We start from the raw sequence: 19271 nt of genomic DNA on the forward strand, positions 1-19271 counted from the left end.
ACCACTTCCCAGGGGAACTGACTTCACGTGCGACAGGAAATGGTGACGTTCAAACCCAAGGGTGCTCTCAAGAGTGGTAGAGGTTGCAGTGAAGGGAAACAAGAGGACATTTGTGGATCTAATGAAGACACAGCCTAGGCTGTGGGGTGGCCAGTTTGCAGGAGAGAACTGGGGTACAGAACTGGAGGAGCCCTCCTGGGGTCAGAACAAATATCAGCACCGACCTCAGAAACTGTTCCATCCTAAGAGCCACAATGCAGCTGGATTGGTTTCTAGAGGAATTTATGCCCAAGGGCAGTTGAAAACAATAGAGCAATCAGCCAGCAATTAGAGGAGTTTCAAAGTTCGGTCAGGGAAAGAGACCCAAGTGCTACCAAAACCAGTGTCCTCCCAGGGTGACTGGGCCTCTTAGAGGAGCAGCGGCAAGGGCTGAACACGTGTGCGTGTGTGTGTGTGTGTGTGTGTGTGTGTGTGTGTGTTGCATGTGTGTGTGTGTGTGGCAGGGGGCAGGGCAGGAATAGACTTCACTAAAATAATCCAACCAATCACTAAACAAGCAAATAACAGTAACGTGCCCTGAACTGGGGGGCAGGGGAAGGCAATATCCAGTGTTCCTAAATTGTATTATCTAAAATGTCTAGTTTTCAATAAAAAATCATAGGGCAGGCAAAGAAACAGTGAAGTATGACCCATACATCAGAAAAGGAATCGGGCAACAAAAACTGCCTATGAGAGTGACCAAACGTCAGATTTAACAAAAAGTTTCAGAACTGCCATTATAAGTACATTCACAGAACTAAGGAGAACTTGATTAAAGAAGTAGTGGAAGGTATGACGACAATCCTTTGCATCAGATGGAGAGTATCAATAAAGAAAAATTTAAAAAGAACCAAGCGGAAATTTTGAAGTTGAAAAGTACAATAACAAAAAATTCACTATATGAGCTCAGCAGTGGATGTGAACTGTCACAGGAAAGGTTTGGTGAACTTGAAGATCGACTGGTGACGATTACGCAGGCTGAGAACAGAGGGACGCAAGGATCGTGCTGGCACCAAGGAATCCAGGTACCAGCAGGAAGGGGAGAGGAGAGAAGGAGAAGAGTGTTTGAGAAACCGTGGCTGAAAACGTCCAAATCTATTGAAAAACAAGGACCTACACGCCCAGGAAGCTCACTGAGCTCCAGCAGGGAAAAGACATCACAGGAAAAACGCTGACCGCCAAAGGCAAGGAGGAAACCTTGGAAGCAGCAGACAGCGATAGGTCACCTGAGAGCTCACTCCGGTGAGATTACGCCTACATCTCAGCAGAAGGCAGTGGGCAACGTGTTCAAAGTGCTCAGACAACACCCGCCTGCCCGAGAATCCTACATCCAGCAACGCTGTCATTACAAAATGAGGGTGACATAAAGACTTGCCCAGCTAAACAAAAACTGAGAGCTGCCTTACAAAAACTCTAAAGGAAGGTCTTCAGGCTGAAAACCAGTGATCCCAGAGTCTTCTTAGATGTGATACCAAAAGCAGGAGCAAACAAGATAAAATAGATGAATTAAACTTAATCAAATTTAAAACGTAATCGCTTCAAGGACACTGTTATGGCCTGAACTGCTCCTCTTCAAAATCCTTCTGTTCAAGCCCTGAAGGTGACTTTTTGGAGATGAGGTCTTTAAAGACAATCCACAGAATGGGATAATATATTTACAAATCATATACGATAGGAACTTGTATCTAGAATACAGAAAGAATTCCTACAACTCAACCATAAAAAAAGACAAACAACCCAATTAAAAAAATGGGCAAGGGATCTGAATAGACCTTTCTCTGCAGAAGATACATAAGTGGCCAAGAAGCGCATGAAACGGGGCTCAACACCGTTAATCATCAAGGAAGTGCAGATCAAACCCACTCGAAGGTCCCACTTCACACCCACCAGCGCGGCCAGAATGAAAGAGCAGACAACAAGTGCTGGAGAACTCAGGGCCTCGTGCACTGCTGATGGGAACATGCAACCGTCCAGTCACTTTGGCTGTTCCTCATACAGTTCCTCACGTGACCCTGCAATTCCACTCCTCGGCGTGAGCCCAGAGAAGTCAACATGCATGTGCACACAGAAACTGTACACAGATGTTCGTGGCCGCGTGACTCACAGAAAGTGGAAACAACCCAAGTGTCCATCCGACGACTAATGGATCAACAAAACTTGGTAGCTCCATACAATGGGACATTATCGGGCCATGGAAAGGAATGAAGCGCTCATTCCTGTTACGACACAGACGAACCCTGAAGATAGTTCAGGGTGAAAGGATCCAGTTACACAAGACACGTGCTGGATGGTTCTGTTCTCACGGATCCAGAATAAGGAAATCTATAAAGACAAAGTCGATCCGTGGTTGCTTGGGGCTGGTGGGGGGAGAGATGGGGCCGGGCAGTGAGTGCTGAAGGCACTGGGTCTCTTTTGAGAGACAGAAATGCTCTAAAATCAGACGGTGGTGATGGCGGCACAACCTGCGAACATATGAAAACCCGCTGAATTGCACACTCAAACTGGGCAAATTGCATAGTGTGTGGATTATATATCAGCAAAGCTATTTTTTTAAAAAGACATTAATTAATCCCAGAGTGTGTGGCTGGCTGGGTGGGGACAGTGAGTGGGGACCCCGGTGTCGGGGCTCCGTGTGCAGGGGCGTCCAGAGCAGAAGCCAGAGAGCGTGCAGACCTCCCCAGCTGCCCCCGAGCCCCCAGCCAGCCCAAACCCCCTCCCCAGGTTACCTCTATCACTGCTGAGGAACAGGAGGAAAGGTCAGGAGAACACACCAGACTCAGCGGACGCCCCTCACGCTCTCCGCTCTCAGTCTCGGCCCGGCTCACACCGGGCGTGAGGGGACCCGGGGCCTTGCACCGTCCCCACCTGGCTCACGTCCCTCTGAGTCCCCGCCCAGCAAGAAGTGGTGACCTTCCATCGCCACGCGGACCGGAGGTGAGGACCCGCCTGGTGCTCCCAACAGGGAGCAGGTCGTGGTTCAGAAGACATTTGCAGCACTGGCCTCGGTGCCCTGAGGGCGCACAGGTGAGCAGGACCCCGCAGGGCTGCTCCGCAAGCCGGACACCAATGTGTCAACGGTCTGCAGGGGACCTGGGGCACCCCGACTCCCGCAAACCTCTCCGATTTGCACTTTCTGAGCCAGCCTCCCAGCGCCCAGGGCGATTTATGTGTATCGAGCAGAGCCTGGCGTTCTCATTAATGAGCTGTCTGAGCGCAGCGCCTTGGCCTCTACAGCAGTCACCCTCCCGGTCGTGCGCCTGGAAAAACCGGCCATGTGCTTACTTCCCCGCGTGGCCCCAGACACAAGGGTGGGCCCCAGGGAAGGTCACAGCTTTAGGATAAAGCCCTGGATGTCACTGGGCAGGTCCATCCTCAAACAGAGGTGATGCCGGCTCCAGCTGGACGAAGGGCTCCCACCCCATCTCGGTCTCGGACCCGCTCGTGGGGCGCACAGGTGGAAAAGCGGAGTCCACTCCCGAGCAGAGGGGGTGGGCGCTCCAAGCCCTGAGGGTGAGCCTGGCGCACACCCCTGTCAGGCTCTGAGAGGTTACAGCACCCCCCAGGCGGCGCTGATGCCCTGGGCCTCTGACCACCTGGCACGGGCCTCCCACTGGGCCTGGGGCCTTAGGACACAGCAGCTCCAGGAAAACTGGATTTAGGCAGGAAGACGCAGCTGGGGCCTCGGGGACTGACAAGGTTGGAAACCCTGGGCAGGGGAAGGGGACCCGCTGGTCGGTGAGGGGGAGGGGAGGGTGGAGCCCCGGGTCGTACCTGCCTCACCTGCTCAGGACTCTGATGACCTCAGCCCAAGGGGTGCTTGGGGGTCCCATGACCCACCGCCCCAGGAGCACCCCCGACGACGCCCCCTCGTCCGGGCCGACCTTGGGCTCTGGGTCCCCCATCATCCCTGGGCCAAGTGCAGCCGCTGGCTCCCCTTCAGGTGGGGAGAGGGACAAAGGCCCTGGCCCCCCGCCCCATGCTGGAGGAGCGACCCCAGTGCACCGGCCTGGAGCCAGATCCCTCCGGTGGGTCCGGGAAGAGGCGTACTGTGGGCGCCTCCCCTCACCCCCTGAAGGACCAGCCAGGAGGTTCATTGGAGGGAGCTATTTCTGGAACTTTTAGTCCAGAAAATGACGCTGATTTATCATAATTTGACACATCTGGCCTATTTGGCCAAAACTGGGTCAGCGGTAAATCTATGTTCCGCGGGTTCACCCACTTGTGACGGCCCCACTGCCTGCACTTTCACTGACGCCGGTGATTAGGCCATAGCTGCCCCGCACGGGATGCTGTGCGCCGGCCTCGGGGCAATGCCGCCCCTGCCCGAGCCGAGCGGACCTTTCACACCCTCCCTGCCCGGCTCGAGGCTGGGGGCCCCGGTCGTCTCCTCCTCGTGCCCTTTGCTCCCCCGGGGGCTGACCGTCGGGGCCGGACGGGGCGTCTGCTAACAGCTGCTGCCCCCCACTGTCGGGGCGGGAGGGGAGGGCTCGGGTCTCGGGGGCTTGGGGAGGACACGGAGACTCCGGAGTGGTCGCTTCCGGAGGGAGAGAAGGCGGACCCTACACCCCGGGACGGTCGCGGGCAGTGGGGACCTCCGTGTCTGGTCTCAGTGGGTGGGACCGTCTCACCTCCACACCACCCTTCGCGTCCCCCGGGGGTGTTCCTGTGAGAACTGCAGGGCCACCTCTGACCCCAGGAAGACAGCCTGGAATGTGCCAGAGCCACTCTAATGGACCAACGACCCCCAGAGCCCAGGGAAAGGGCTCCCCCTTCAGACTCACAGGCACCTTTCGGCTCCACAGAGGAAACACAGGAGCAGCAAAGGGACTCCCAGGACCCAGAGCCCCTTTCTCTGGCTGGGTCGCTACCACACTGGAGCCCTGACCCCCTCTCGGCCCCTCCACCTCCGGCCACCCGCGGGTGCGGGGAGCTGAGGGCGCGTCTGCCGTAAGGAACCCCTGGGCTCCGCAGGCTGGACCACGCGCGACCATCACAGGCCCGCCACTCACCGGGACCAGGTGCAGTGGGTTCTCACTGGGGGTGCAAGAGCCGGGCTGGGGGTGGGAGGGAGGGTCCCCCACAGGCAAGGGGGTTCCTGAGGAGGGAGGAGAAGGGACAGGGAGGTGGGGGTGGCCCGGGACGGCCTCGGCGGCTGCGGAGCCCTGCGGTGGCCTGGTCGTCCTCTAGGGCAGGAGGCCAGAAGCACGGCGGTGGGGCTGAGGTGGCAGCGGGATGGGGGTGGGCAGGGCCCCCAGCACCGGAGGCAGGGCCTTCTCCCCAGGCTGCAGCTCCCCCCGCACAGCCTGCACTGGCGCCCCTCATGGGCTCCGCCAGGGCTCCCGTGAGGCACCGCCACCTCCCCCAGGGCCCTGGGTCCTGCCTGGTCCCCCGGGAGACTTCCCTTCCCGGGGAAAGGCCGCAGGCCGCCGCGCCCCCTCCCCCGGGACGGGACCTCTGCACCAGCCTGAGAGTCTGTGCGTGATGCTCTGGCAGGCGTTGCCCTGGGCACTGGGCCCCTCCCCTCTCCTTCAGTTCGTTGTCCTTCTGGAATAGTCACTGGGCATCCTTCAATTCCTTGTGGCTTGAGAACCGAAGGCCAGCTGCCCCCAAGACAGCAGCTCTGTCACCGCGGCGGCGAGTCTGAGCTGACCGCAGACGTGGACGCAGGGCGTGTGGCCACGCTGTCCATGTCCCCGCACGTCCAGAAATCTCGAAGCCACACATCAGATTCCGTGCCGGACGCAAATCTTACGTGAACACTATCACCCACCGTCACCGAAAAATCAACCAAACGAAACTGCTCGCGTTCCTCCAGGGCTGCGGCGGCCTCTGGCTGGTAGACAAGGACATTTTCACGTGCATCAGAAACTGCTGAGCTGTCCGCTCAGGAGCCCGCAATTCACCCGCTTCCCCACCAGGCCAGGGTCACGGGGCCACTGCCCCAGGCCAAGGATCGAGAGGGGCCCAGACACTGGGCAGAGTATAAATCGGTATGAACGTCTCACAGATACATCTGCAAAGCCTTCACAGGGTGCGTACCCTTGGACCTGGAAAGCCCGTCTGGGGAGTGGGCTGTCAGGGACCGTCAGACACGTGCCCACAGGCTTACGTGGAAGGATGCGCTCCAGTGAGGCCGGGGGTGGAGCCGCAGAGCCACCGCTACCATCCCCGAGGCCCCCGCGCCGCCTCCTTACAGCCAGGCCGTCCCCACCCCGGCCTGGCAACCACGGATCCCTCTGCCTTTTCCAGAACGCCTCAGAAACGGACTCACAGCGCGTGCCGACTTCCGAGTCTGCTTTTCCCACGTCGGATCCTGAGGCTCGTGCTGCTTTGCGCTCTGTTGCTGACGGCTTGTTGCATGCATGTGCCAGTCACCCCTTCACCCGTGGGTGTGCATGGCGGCGCCTTCCAGTCTGGGGCTGATGCAAGCGGCCGGGGGCTTTCGTGGAGACACTTTCCTTTCTCTTGGATAAATACCTAGGCGGGTGCTGACCCCGTGTAACTGCACTCACTCATTCATTCTGCAAGCTTTTTTGTGGATTTCCTGGGATTTGTGTTCATAGTTTTATTGCTTCCTTTCCCATCATATACTTGTCTTTCTTTTTCTTGCTTCATTGCACAGGGTAGGACTTCTAGAACGATGCTGAATAAATAGGCTTTATTCCCAATGGCAGGGAGAAAGCATTGTCATTTATCTTTCATCATTACGTATGTCATCAGCTGTAGGTTTTTTTAAATAGGTGTTCTCCACCAGGTTAAAGAAATCCCCTCTATTTCTAGAATTGAATGTTTTTGTTTTAATCGTGAATGGATATTGAATTTTGTCAAATGCTTTCTCGACATCTATTGAGACGACCAGATGGCTCTTCTTCTTTGCTGTGTTAATATTATGAATTACATTGACTGATTTTCAAAAGTTGAACCAGGCTTGCTTTCCTGAAAAATTCCACTTAGTCATGATGTGTTACCCTTTTTATACATTGCCATACTTGATTTATTAACATTTTGTTGGAGTTTTGCATCTATGTTCATGTGAGATACTGGTCTGTGTTTTCTTTTCTTTCCTGTAGTGTCTTTGTCTGGTTTGGTGCCAGGATAATACTGGAAGTGTTCTCTTCTATTTCCTGGAAGAGATTGTGCAGAACTGGTATCATTTCTTCCTTAAACTTTTGGTAGAATTCACCAGTGAAACCATCTGGGACTGGAGTTTTCCTTTTGGAAGGTTTTAAACTATGAATTAAATTTCTGTAATCAGCAGAGGTTATCTACTACTCCTTGAATGAGTTTTGGTGACTGAACATGTTTTTAATTTAATTTTTGTTTTACGAAACAAAAAAGATAGACTTATAAAGGAAAAAACAGTATTCCTACCACGACTCATCTCCCAGGGGCGACAGTTTTCAATTCTTCCTTCTGATAGTTACTTGTATACTTTTAAATAATGGGCTTACCTGGCTATTTATTGATGTATTAACTGTATACATTTCTTTGACTTTGTGTAGCTGAGGATTCGGTTTTCTTACACCATCCCCACCGCATCCATGATCCCTTTCCTCTAGAAATAGTAGTGTCACGCTTTGAGGTAAAATCTGTAGCTACTAAGATGAGGTGGAGACACTTCACTGCCGAGCCAGGTTGTGGGCTACGCTGCATTACATTTTTTTCCCTCATAAAATGTTTTGTTTTTTTCCTCAAGTTTTATGGCCCTGTTCTAAAGTTGCTTAGTTTGCTATAAATCATGGTGTACTTTCTCCAAATTGAAAACACGTCGGAGGGTTCTGTTTCCTTTCCAAGACCCGCCTCCCCTTCCAGGGGCCTCTGCCCTCTGGCTGCAAACTGTGGTCCGGAGCGGCTCTCGGTTCCTCTCTGTTTGGGGCTCCTCGTACACCTTGATACGCGGTGTCTCCTCTTCAGTCTACTCCCATTTTCCTGCCGAAGCGCATCCTCTGGTACCCCGCTGTGAGGAGGTACGCGGCGGGTACATCTTTGAGCCTTTGCGTGTCTGGAGACTGCTTATTCTACCTCCATGCTTGGGCAGAAAGTCCATTTCCACTCGGAAGTTTGAAGGGGCTGCCCCATCACGTCCAAGCTTTCAGCGTTGCTGGTGAAGCTTAACACCGACAGGGAGAAGTGCTTAAATCTCAGTCAATGCATTTCCAACCGAAGGGACCGTGTAGCTGGCAGAGGTCGGAACCCGAACGTGGCCAGCTGGGCCTCCCGAGCCTGCCACCCTGAGGCCACCCAGAGTTCGTCCTCGAGGTCCATCTGAGGGCCACCCCCAGGCCCACTCCACCCCGAGGTCTGCCCCAAGGTCCCTCCCCTGAGGTCCAGCGCCATGGGGACTGTTCACCCGTCACGATTCCCTCTCTCGCGGAAGTTCTCGGATATTTTCTCGGGGCTGGGCGACCCAGGAGCCGGGCCCTCGAGTCTCAGAGCCTGAGGGTCCCCGCGTCCTCCTCGCTGTCTGCTCATCCTGACCTCCTCCCAGTGACGGCTGCCCTCCTGGCTCGACCCCCCGACTCCTTCCCTCCCCCCACCTCTCCACGTCGTCTGTAAGAGCCCCCTAGAGGAGCGCCAACCCTTCCAACCAGGCGCTGCGATTACACCTCAGGGCCGCTCTCACCCCCGTTGGCTCTGTGGACGCGGCCCTTCCCCTCGGGCCTCCACAGGTACCAGTGAGGCTCCTTGGGGTCTCCTGTTTCCTTCAAGCTCCACCTTCACCTGTCTTCGCCGTGGGCTTCCTTTCCCAACAGGCCTCTCCTCCTCCGAAGGCCGAGGCCCCATGTGGAAGCTGCCCGCACCACGGGCCCGTCGGCCGCCGGGCTTCGCAGGTGAAAAGCTGGGGCGGCGGCCGCGTCGGGGTCCCGATGCCGGCAGGTGGGACTCTCCCCCGTCGGGAGAAAGCGCCTCCAGAGGAGGGTCGCCCAGGTGCCCGCGGGGGGGTGCGGGGTGGCTGAGGTCGGTCCTGGCAGGCTCTCCCACACCCTACGCGGCTGCACCCCAAACCCGCTCCCAGGCTCAGGGCTCCTGGGGGGGCAGGTGGCCGGAAGCAGCACCGTCGGGACAGTGGGAGCACAGGGGACAGGTCAGGCTGGTTCCACACCAGGGGCTTCTGGAAACCAAGTGGTTTTGGAACTGCTCTCGGGAGGTGCGGCCTCCACGGCCCGGCCCTCACTCGACACCGACCCTGCTTTGACTTCCTAGTGAACATAAACAGCCGGCCGGATTTCTTCAGTAGCAGAGGCTGAGGGGCGGCCAGCGGCTCGGTGGGCCGGCGGGGGGGGGGGGGGGCAGCAGAGGCCTGGCCTGGCCGCACCTCCAGCCCCTGCTTTGTTCTCATTTCAGAGCATCAAAGACTCAGTGGCATTCGTCCTGCTACGGAGCCTGCTGACCCTGTTAGACCGTGTGCTATCACTCTTCGTAGATAAACCCAGGCGTGAGGGCGAGGAGAGGAACAGGAGCCGGGCCGGGGGGGGGGGGGGGTGGGGGGCGGCGGGAGGGTGGGACTCGTAACTGCGAGGGCAGCGCTGAGCTCAGCCTGGACGCCTGTCGCCCGGCCTGAGGGATCCGACCCCAGGGAGCGTTCCACCAAAGACCCCGAGGCTTGCAGGCTCTCCCTGTGTTTACCTAGGGTGTAATTAGACTCTTAAAATGCTCTCGTCCCTTTGCTGCCTGTGTGTGCTCTGGACAGATTCTCATCCCTCCATCCATCCGTCGCGGACCTTGTGTCTGGCAAAACAGCCAAGCCAAGCTGTCGTCTGCAGCTGGGGCATCAGCAGGGTCACGAAGCCACCCTGTCACACACTGGACACTTCGAAGGGTGAAGGGTTTGTCCTTACGAATTTAGCTAGTCGCTCATTAACAGCTTTGTGTGCAGATCTCCTTTTTGCCGCCCATAAGTACCTTAAGGAAAATACTTATGGACTCATTTCACCAACTACAAATTTATAATAGTTTGAGCTGAACTGAGATTTATTTTTTCCGGTTACCTATGGTAACAGGCTCTTGTAGTACAAATAGATAATTAGGGGAAGGAATATTAAATCCACTTAAGAGAACCAATGGTTAAAAAGATCCAACCGTCATCTACATAGAAATAATGAATGAACTCATTTCAAGTTGTCTGCAGTGAAGCAGAGCTGTCAGTTCACTTTCCTGGCCACAGCCCGTGAACCAGTTTTGGGGTCACACGGAAAGGAATGAAGACACCTTGGTCACGAAGTACTCCACCCTCTGGCTGGCTGCAATGAGCCTGTCTTCCCGCTGGACCCGCCGGCATCTGCTGGTCCCTCCGGGGAACGATGCGCTGGCCCAGATGCTGGAGGGGTTCAAGAAGCAGACGGAACCGCAGCCACCAGCATCTTCACAGCCGGTACCGAGGAGCGAGACCGCTCGCTGCTCACAGCTGCGAGCACGTCTGAGCTACAGGATGTTCACTCGCCCTCTCAAGCAGCTGGCAGAGTGTGAGCACCGGGCATCCTGCCCCCAGGGCCCCGCCACCCTCGCGGGAGCGACCCACGTGAGCCGCAGACAGACACAGACGAACAAGGTGACCACAGAGAGCGACACCGGCCACGCATTAGTGAAGAGGGCGTCCATCTCAGGGGAGAACAGTTCCCAGCCACGAACCTGAATTCATCTGAGTCACAGGCAACGGCGCGAAGTGGGCAGGCTCTGCTCTTCGTCTGTTCACCAATCTCAGTCCTTGTTCCTAGGGACGCCCTCCCGCAGTGGTGGGCGGGCTCTTTCCAGGGAGACAGGCGTGCTTCCTCCTCTCTGTCCTGTGCCGGGCTTGGTCCCACCCGTCCGGGCGGCCCCCCTGACGCACAGTTCTGCGAACCCCCCTTAGAGCCCTTGGCGGCAGCGACTTGATCGCACCCTCCTGGCTGCTGGATTCAGTCGCGGCCCCTCCGAGAGGGGCAGAGATGCCACGCACAGGGCGCTGGCCCTGCGACGCTTGCCGGCTCCCGTGACCTGGGCAGGAGGCGGCTCCTGGGGCGACCAGAAGGGCCCTCGTGCCCTGGCTTCCGTGCGCTTTCTGACCGGGCTCAGCAGGAGGTGATTTTTCCCGGGAAAGCAGCCCCTCCCTGCCAACCTCAGCACATCCATCCGGCAGCCAAAGGCACAGATGCAAGGGGCCGGGGGCAGGGGCCCTGCCCATCACGGCCACCTCAGCAGCGGCAGCGCTGTGGACCCGCAGGACCAGACAAGGTTTTCTGTAGGACCCAAGGCCGTGACAACACTGCACGGACATCCTTGGGGCAGGGGACAGAGGGCGAGGCGGGCAGGGAAGGCTGAGCAGGGGAGCGCGCGGTGGGGGACCCCGGCTGGAGGCCGGCAGCTCCTCTTGCTCAGGAGGGGAGCAGTAGACGTGCGTCATCACACTGGGGGAGCGTCCGCAACGCACACACGGAATCAAGAACAAACAACCCAAGGCAGGCAGATGAAGACGGAAATCCTCAGAAGTACAAACGGAGGCGGAGATGCGAAAAGACGTTAGCCTGCTAGTGAGCGAATGAAAATTTAAAAAGCCAGGAAATGGCTTTTTGTTTTAGAGCCAGGCAAATTGTTATCAGGTCGCCCAGCACTGGCTGGGCCCAGGGTCCAGGGACTGGAGCCCACGAAGGCATCGCAAGGCCCTCGTGGGGCAGCATTCGGGGCCTGGGCTCACAGCCCCGCCCCCCGACGGGTACAGCTGGGGACCTAATGAGCAGAGTGGTCGAGTGGTGGAAGATCCATTAGCAAATGTGACAGGAAGGGCTGGAAACAAGAGCTGCAGGGAGGGAACGCTTAAAATTACCAAATAACAGGAGTGCTTCGACGTTCCTGTTACGGGAACCAAGTGGCTACAAGACTCTGCCTACGTACTACTGCACCACTTTTACAATTTCATGAAGAGGCTTCGGGAGCAGAGGCAGTGAAAAGCATTCAGGCTTCAGCAATTACCTCTCATCTTATTTTCACTTTGTTCTGTACATGGCTCTGTACCTGCCAAGCTTCCGTAAAGGAGCATCACGTTTACAACCAGAAAAACTCTGAAGAGTGGGTACGCTTCAGGCTGGTGGGGAGCAGGGGTACAGGCCGTCTGGGCAGGCTCGCTGGGCGGGCGAGGGGCCTGGCTGACCGCGTCCAGGGCAGGATCTGTGGTTTGGTGGCTGTTTTCTCCCAGCTCTGCACCCCACTGAGCCCACATGACCGTTCTCACCGGAGCGCAGGGTTTATTTCTCAAGATGCTCATTGCCAGGTCACATCAGAACACAGGAGCTCTCCCAATCCCCCCAACCTTCGCTGAGACCCTGCTCCTCGGGGCGCAGCCCGCTTCCCTGGGAGCTGCCAACGCGGGGATCCCACAAAGAAAGCCGACCCACTGGAGTAACCCCGACCCTCACCAAAGATCTCACGGGCGTTGATAAATTAGAATCTGGGGTAAAATCAACAGCACAAACCCCTCATCTGGGAACAGCCGGTTTGCTGAATTACAATAGTTGACGTCTTCTCATTAAAAACATTCCTTCACGTTACACTTAATATTTCAGGCTTCAGTGAGCCTAAAACCACCTGAATGCTCAGGTCTGTTCCCGCAAACTGGCTGGTGCTGGATGAATTTTGCTGCCTTAAACGTGCAGCTTATAAAGCAAAATACCTCAGCCCCATGAGGGAAGTGCTGAGGCCATGGCCTCGCGTACACTGGGAGAGACCCTTGATCCCCACTCATTTCCAGGCACGTTCAGTGTTCTCACAGCTGCCCCGACACCGGCTGCCGTGGAGGAGGGGGGCACGGGGTCCTCTGGCACTGACTGCAACACAAGGTGACGCCCGTCCTCCCCGCTTGGGCCCAGGGAGGGGCCTCAGTGGGGACGGGCTGGGAGGGGGCGGGCGCAGGAAGGCCCGCTGGGCTCCACCGCTTTCTTCCCTGTCCGCTTCTCTCCCCGCTCCGTCCTGGAGCAAGGGTCTGTCCGAGCGCCCGATCGAGGTGGCTGTGTCGGGAGACCAGGACTCAGGCCTCCTCGCTTGAAGCCGAGGGCAGTGGCCAGTCTCCCCCCTGGAGGCCGGAGGGGGTCCGTGCAGACCTGGGGTGCGGGGATGGCGTGGGGACCCCCGGTGGCACCGGGGGGGGGGGAAGCGACCAGAGGGCTGTTTCCTGGCACAGCGGCTTCCCGGTCGCCCTGCCCTGCGGTCTCCACACCGGCTGGGGAGACGGAGGCCCCCGCCACGGGCCCGGGTCACATCCCGAGTGCAATGAGGCGCCTGCTGACAGCCAGGCAGGGGCCGGTCGTCCGATTCCCCAGCTGCCCCTTCGGACTGGCTTCCCCTCTGCTCCCACTGTGGACCAGCAACTCCCGCTGTGCCGTTTACACAAACCAGTGTCTGGAGAAGGAGAGTCAGTGCCTGGACGCGGCCTCCCCGCCACCACCCATCCCGCATCCCGCACGTGCTTTAGCATCTAGTTTGCAAAAGGGTAAAGAGCTGTCACTTAATTCTGTGTGCAAAGCACCGTCCACAGCAGTTTCCAAGCATTACTCAATTTAACCTCAGCAGCTCTGAAGTATCTGCATTTCACAGACGAGGAAACTTTGGCTCTGAAAGGAGATGGAAGTGTTGTCAGGTCTTCAGCAGTGGGTTACAAGAGCTGGGGTGGGAGCCCTGGTGTGCGTTTAAGTCTGAGAACTTAACCAACACCCAGTTGTGCCTCTTCTGGCGACAGAGAAGGTGAACCAACGGCCTTGGCTAGATTATGACAAAGAGAATCTTGGGACCGGCTTCCAGTTCTGCACATCAAGAGCTTGGCAGTCGCCGCTCCCTCCAAACAACAACTAAAAAGCTGAACAGACTGAAAAGTCAACAACTCTTCTTGGGTCTGTAAGACAGGTGAGGTCACAGGGCAAGTCACTGCCCCCAAGATTGGAGAGACAGACGGGTGAACGCAGGGAGTCCAGCTTCCTGGGGCAGAGACTTGAAGCTGCCATGGGAACCAGTGCCAGGTAGGAAAACCTGAACTGTGATTTTTCAGTTGCTGGAGGCTCAGTGTGAACAAGTCTGAGAGTTATAAGCTCCAGGGAACCCTGTCAGGGGAGGCCCTCAATATTGTGAGATTTACCACCAGGAGCTCGATGAGGTTCTCACAGTAAATATGGGAGAAAAGAAAACATACCGGGCATTGGTTCAAGATGGCGGAGTAGAAGGACGTGTGCTCACTCCCTCTTGCGAGAGCACCGGAATCACAACTAACTGCTGAACCATCATCGACAGGAAGACACTGGAACTCACCAAAAAAGATAAACCACATCCAAAGACAAAGGAGAAGCCATAATGAGATGGTAGGAGGGACGCAATCACAATAAAATCAAATCCCATAACCACCGGGTGGGTGACTCAAAGACTGGTGAACACTTATACCACAGAAGCCCACCCACTGGAGTGAAGGTTCTGAGCCCCATGTCAGGCTTCCTAACCTGGGGGTCTGGCAATGGGAGGAGGAATTCCTAGAGAATCAGACTTTGAAGGCTAGCGGGATTTGATTGCAGGACTTTGACAGGACTGGGGGAAACAGAGACTCCACTCTTGGAGGGCACACACAAAGCAGTGTGCACATCAGGACCCAGAGGGAAGGAGCAGTGATCCCACAGGAGACTGAACCAGACCTACCTGCTGGTGTTGGAGGGTCTCCTGCAGAGGCGGGGGGTGGCTGTGGCTCACCATGGGGACAAGGACACTGGCAGCAGAAGTTCTGGGAAGTACTCCTTGGCATGAGCCCTCCCGGACTCCACCATTAGCCCCACCAAAGAGCTGGGAATGCTCCAGTGCTGGGTTGCCTCAGGCCAAACAACCAACAGAGGGGGAACCCAGCCCCACTCATCAGCAGACAAACGGATTAAAGTTTTACTGAGCTCTGCCCACCAGAGCAACACCCAGCTCTACCCACCAGAGCAACACCCAGCTCTACCCACCACCAGTCCCTCCCATCAGGAAGCTTGCACAAGCCTCTTAGATTGTCTCATCCACCAGAGGGCAGACAGCAAAAGCAAGAACCACAATCCTGCAGCCTGTGGAACAAAAACCACATTCACAGAAAGATAGACAAAATGAAAAGGCAGAAGACTTTGTACCAGATGAAGGAACAAGATAAAACCCCAGAAAAACAACTAAACAAAGTGGAGATAGGCAACCTTCCAGAAAAAGAATTCAGAACAATGATAGTGAAGATGATCCAGGACCTCGGAAAAAGAATGGAGGCAAAGATCAAGAAGATACAAAAAATGTTTAACAGAGACCTAGAAGAATTAAAGAACAAAGACCTAGAAGAATTAAAGAACAAACAAACAAAGATGAACAAAACAATAACTGAAATGAAAAATACACTAGAAGGAATCAATAGCAGAATAACTGAGGCAGAACGGATAAGTGACCTGAAGACAGAATGGTGGAATTCACTGTAACGGAACAGAATAAAGAAAAAAGAATGAAAAAAATGAAGACAGCTTAGGAGACCTCTGGGACAATATTAAACACAACAACATTTGCATTACAGGGGTCCCAGAAGGAGAAGAGAAAGGTCCAGAGAAAATATTTGAAGAGATTATAGTCGAAAACTTCCCTAACATGGGAAAGGAAATAGCCACCCAAGTCCAGGAAGCACAGAGAGTCCCATACAGGATAAACCCAATGAGAAACACACTGAGACACACAGTAATCAAATTGGCAAAAATTGAAGGAAAAGAAAAATTATTGAAAGCAGCAAGGGAAAAACGACAAATAACATACAAGGGAACTCCCATAAGGTTAACAGCTGATTTCTCAGCAGAAACTATAAGCCAGAAGGGAGTGGCATGGTATACTTAAAGTGATGAAAGGGAAGAACCTACAACCAAGATTACTCTGCCCTGCAAGGATCTCATTCAGATTCGATGGAGAAAACAAAAGCTTTACAGACAAGCAAAACCTAAGAGAATTCAGCACCACCAAACCAGCTCTACAACAAATGCTAAAGGAACTTCTCTAAGTGGGAAACACAAGAAAAGGACCCCAAAAACAAACCTGTAACAATTAAGAAAATGGTAATAGGAACATACATATCAATAATTACCTTAAATGTGAATGGATTAAATGCTCCAACCAAAAGACACAGGCTTGCTGAATGGATACAAAAACAAGACCCATCTATATGCTGTCTGCAAGAGACCCACTTCAGACCTAGGGAGACATACAGACTGAAAGTGAGGGGATGGAAAAAGATATTCCATGCAAATGGAAATCAAAAGAAAGCTGGAGTAGCAATACTCATAGCCTATAAAATAGACTTTAAAATAAAGACTGTTACAAGAGACAAGGAAGGACACTACATAATGATCAAGGGATCAATCCAAGAAGAAGATATAAGTTATAAATATATATGCACCCAACACAGGAGCACCTCAATACATAAGGCAACTGCTAACAGCTATAAAAGAGGAAATTGACAATAACACAATAATAGTGGGGGACTTTAACACCTCACTTACACCAATGGACAGATCATCCAGACAAAATTAATAAAGAAACACAAGCTTTAAATGACACAATAGACCAGATAGATTTAATTGATATTTATAGGACATTCCATCCAAAAACAGCAGATTACACTTTCTTCTCAAGTGCACATGGAACATTCTTCAGGATAGATCACATCTTGGGTCACAAATCAAGCCTCAGTAAATTTTAGAAAACTGAAATCATATCAAGCATCTTTTCCAACCACAATGCTATGAGATTAGAAATCAATTACGGGGAAAAAATGTAAAAAACACAAACACATGGATGCTAAACAATACGTTACTAAATAACCAAGAGATCACTGAAGATCAAAGAGGAAATCAAAAAATACCTAGACACAAATTACAATGAAAACACGACAATCCGAAACCTATGGGATGCAGCAAAAGCAGTTCTAAGAGGGAAGTTTATAGCAATCCAATCCTACCTCAAGAAACATCTCAAATAAACAATCTAAACTTACACCTAAAGGAACTAGAGAAAGTAGAACAAACAAAACCCAAAATTAGTAGAAGGACAGAAATCATAAAGATCAGAGCAGAAATAAGTGAAATAGAAACAAAGAAAACAATAGCAAAGACAAATAAAACTAAAAACTGGTTCTTTGAGAAGATAAACAAAATTGATAAACCTTTAGCCAGACTCATCAAGAAAAAGAGGGAGAGGACTCAAATCAATAAAATGAGAAATGAAAAAGGAGAAATTACAACAGACACTGCAGAAATACAAAGCATCCTAAGAGACTACTACAAGCAACTCTGTGCCAATAAAATGGACAACCTGGAAGAAATGGACAAATTCTTAGACAGGTATAACCTTCCAAGACTGAACCAGGAAGAAATAGAAAATATGAACTGAGCAATCACAAGGAATGAAATTGAAACTGTGATTAAAAATCTTCCAACAAACAAAAGTCCAAGACCTGATGGCCTGACAGGTGAATTCTATCAAACATTTAAAGAAGAGCTAACACCCATCCTTCTCAAACTCTTCCAAAAAACTGCAGAGGAAGGAACACTTCCAAACTCATTCTATGAGGCCACCATCACCCTGATCCCAAAACCAGACAAAGATACTACAGAAAAAGAAAATTACAGACCAACATCACTGATGAATATAGATGCAAAAATCCTCAACAAAGTACTAGCAAACAGAATCCAACAACACATTAAAAGGATCATACACCATGATCAAGTGGGATTTATCCCAGGGATGCAAGGATTCTTCAATATACGCAAATCAATCAATGTGATACACCATATTAACAAACTGAAGAAGAAAAACCATATGATCATCTCAATAGATGCAGAAAAAACTTTTGACAAAATTCAACACCCATTTATGATAAAAACTCTCCAGAAAGTGGGCAGAGAGGGAACCTACCTCAACATAATAAAGGCCATATATGACAAACCCACAGCAAACATCATTCTCAATGGTGAAAAACTGAAAGCATTTCCTCTAAGATCAGGAACGAGACAAGGATGTCCACTCTCACCACTATTATTCAACATAGTTTTGGAAATCCTAGCCACAGCAATCAGAGAAGACAAAGAAATAAAAGGAATACAAATAGGAAAAGAAAAAGTAAAATTGTCACTGTTTACAGATGAAATGATACTATACAGAGAATCCTAAAGATGCCACCAGAAAACTACTAGAGCTAATCAATGAATTTGGTAAAGTAGCAGGATACAAAATTAATGCACAGAAATCTCTTGCATTCCTATATACTAACAACAGAAGATCAGAAAGAGAATTAAGGAAACAACCCCAATTCACCATTGCAACAAAAAGAATAAAATACCTAGGAATAAACCTACCTAAGGAGGTAAAAGACCTGTATGCAGAAAACTATAAGACACTGATGAAAGAAATTAAAGATGATACCAACAGATGGAGAGATATACCATGTTCTTGGATTGGAAGAAACAATATTGTGAAAACGACTATACAACCCAAAGCAATCAACAGATTCAATGCAATCCCTATCAAATTACCAATGGCATTTTGCACAGAACTAGAACAAATCATCTTAAAGTTTGTATGGAGACACAGAAGACCCCAAATAGCCAAAGCAATTTTGAGGGAAAAAAACAGAGCTGGAGGAATCAGACACCCTGACTTCAGACTATACTACAAAGCTACAGTAATCCAGACAATATGGTGCTGGCACAAAAACAGAAATATAGATCAATGGAACAGGATAGAAAGCCCAGAGATAAACCCACACACCTATGGTCAACTAATCTATGACAAAGGAGGCAAGGATATATAATGGAGAAAAGACAGTCTCTTCAATAGGTGGTGCTGGGAAAACTGGACAGCTACATGGAAAAGAATGAAACTAGAACACTCCCTAACACCATACACAAAAATAAACTCAAAATGGATTAGAGACCTAAATGTAAGACTGGACACTATAAAACTCTTAGAGGAAAACATAGGAAGAACACTCTTCGACATAAATCACAGCAAGATCTTTTTTGATCCACCTCCTAGAGTAATGGAAACAAAAACAAAAATAAACAAATGGGACCTAATGAAACTTAAAAGCTTTTGCAAAGGAAAGGAAACTACAAACAAGACGAAAAGACAACTCTCAGAATGGGAGAAAATATTTGCAAACGAATTAACAGACAAAGGATTAATCTCCAAAATATATAAACAGCTCATGCAGCTCAATCTTAAAAAAACAAACA

General features: G+C 52.2%; 1 protein-coding gene across 3 annotated transcripts in view; it reads right to left on the bottom strand.

The window, feature by feature from the left end:
• Window positions 1-19271, bottom strand: part of KCNG2 (potassium voltage-gated channel modifier subfamily G member 2) — a 72536-nt gene that overhangs the window by 2139 nt on the left and 51126 nt on the right. The window lies entirely within an intron of this gene.

The sequence above is a fragment of the Balaenoptera acutorostrata genome, chromosome 13 (assembly GCF_949987535.1).
Source record: "Balaenoptera acutorostrata chromosome 13, mBalAcu1.1, whole genome shotgun sequence".
Taxonomy (NCBI): Eukaryota; Metazoa; Chordata; class Mammalia; order Artiodactyla; family Balaenopteridae; genus Balaenoptera; species Balaenoptera acutorostrata.